This window comes from Gossypium raimondii, chromosome 2, assembly GCF_025698545.1.
Source record: "Gossypium raimondii isolate GPD5lz chromosome 2, ASM2569854v1, whole genome shotgun sequence".
Taxonomy (NCBI): Eukaryota; Viridiplantae; Streptophyta; class Magnoliopsida; order Malvales; family Malvaceae; genus Gossypium; species Gossypium raimondii.
Genome location: NC_068566.1, coordinates 3,563,802 through 3,565,950, shown reverse-complemented (window position 1 = coordinate 3,565,950; position 2,149 = coordinate 3,563,802). Strand labels below are relative to the sequence as shown.

Here is a 2,149-nt window from a genome sequence, read left to right as displayed (position 1 = left end):
TTATTTTCTAACCAAAACCAATAAAATTTAAACACGTAGCTTTGTCTTCTTTGTTTCATCATCATCATCGTCCTTCGTCAGTTGAAACCACCACCGTTGGCATCTTCTTCTCCGAACCGACCTCTGGCACCAGCCTCCAAGATCTCTCTAACAACTATGTTTCTCCAATTGTTTCTCCGCCGTCAACCACCATCTTCACCCCTTAAATCTTCTCCCACTTCCTCTCTTTCTGTTTCTCCAGCAATGGTTTCAAAGCACACTAGGCACAGTTTCAAGTTTCAAGTACTAAAGGAGACATTAAGAGTATAAGCTCGTGGGTTTTCTCTAACAAGTGTCCTAATGATACTACAATTAAATGCAGCAGTTGACAGGTAATCTTAGCGATTTCAATGCATTGAATTGAAGAACATATTTTTTTACTAACTTTAATAATGCCTTTGAAATGCTTAACAAATTCAGAGTCTGAGGAAGGTTCATAAGAATGCTCTAAAACATCCCCACCAAAGAAAAAAGGGAAAAAAAAAGAAGTGAAATTATAGGAATATAGAGATAGAGTGGAGCTGAAAAAGTTACCAGGGGGATTATAAAGTCCAGAACATGGTGTTGGTGGGTTGGTCTTGAAGTTGTTCGATGGAATTACTAGGAGGGATTTGAGGTCGTGATGAACAATAAGAGAAAACAGAGCATTTCCAATCGCTAGCGAGAGTGAGTGCCTGTTCAAACCCGCAACACTTGGAGGATTCATAAGAGATGAAGCCAACCATTGTTGGAGAAGCAGAAAGAGAGGAAATTGGAGAAGACTCAAGGGGTGAAGATGGTGGTTGACGGCGGAGAAACGATTGAAGAAGCATAATTGTTAGAGAGATCTTGGAGGCTGGTGTTGGAGAAGAAGATGCCGATGGTGGTGGTTTCAACTGATGAACAGTGATGATGATTGAAACAAGAACCAAAGCTACGTGTTTAAATTTGGTTGGTTTTGGTTTAAAACAAAAGCTGACATGGAATTTTTACTTTTTTATAAAAATTTTAATTTAAGTATAATTTGTAATAATTGTTTTTTATTTTACATTTAATCATTTTAATACATAAGAAAAAATTTTAAGAGAATCTAGAATTAATTTATAATTTTTTTGAGAAGTCAAAATATAATTTTATCATATTTTAGTTTATAATTTCATCATCTTTAAAATAACTAAACAATTTTTTTGTTCATTTTTAAAAGGTTAAATTATAAATTTATAATTTAATAGAGAGGGCAAGACTAGGAGTGAGCATTCAATCGAATCGAATCGAAAATTTTCGAGTTAATCGAGTTTTCGAATCTCATTTTATCATCCTAACTTTATTTGAAGTTTTCTCGAATCGAGTCGAATATATTTGTTCAAGTTAAATTTTAAAAAATAATTTTGGGTCCTTGTAACCACTTTCACCCATCGTAATAAAATTTGTCCACCTTAATCAAATTTTTTATTAACTTTCATCACCTCATAATTTATTTATTAATCTTTATATCTTGGTTAGCTTCTTTGCTTACTTAGTTGTTTCAATTATCTTCATATTCTTGTCACTATGTATTTTGGAATTAAAAATATATTAAATGTAAAAATATGATTTTTTAATAAAAGTTATTTTACAAATAAAATATGAAATTGATACCAATATAAAATTTTAATACTAATATTTTGTGGCATAATTAATAATTCAATTTTAATATAAATATTCAATATGACTAAACAATTCAATAATATAAATAATATAAAATGTGAAATTTAATTTAATAATATAAATAGTAGATATAAATAAAATTATTACTACTTATGTTTAGTGATTTTTTTTTGGATAATTTTGATTTTTTATTTGAGAGTAAAGGGTGAGAAGTAAAAGTTTAGGGGGAAAATAAAAAAGTTTTGGGAATAAAAGTTTGAGGGAAAGTAAATAGGGAAGGAAAATTTTGGAGGAAAAATATTTTAAAAAAAATTCGAGGGGGGAGGGTTTGGAGTAGACGTTTTGAGTAGATTGGGGGGTTGGGAGGGAAGGGGAGTAAAAGTTTTAAGGGGAAAGTGGAAATGAGTAAAAGTTTTGAGGGAAAAGTAAAAAGGTTTGGGAGTTTGGGGTAAAAATATAAAATATTATAGTTTGATATTTGAAT

General features: G+C 30.6%; 1 long non-coding RNA gene across 1 annotated transcript; it reads left to right on the top strand.

The window, feature by feature from the left end:
• The first annotated feature begins 232 nt into the window (after positions 1 to 232).
• On the top strand, positions 233 to 1,051 carry LOC128034602 (uncharacterized). Its single transcript, XR_008190704.1, has 2 exons — positions 233 to 371; positions 460 to 1,051. It is a non-coding gene; the product is annotated as an uncharacterized LOC128034602 (long non-coding RNA).
• Positions 1,052 to 2,149: the final 1,098 nt, after the last annotated feature.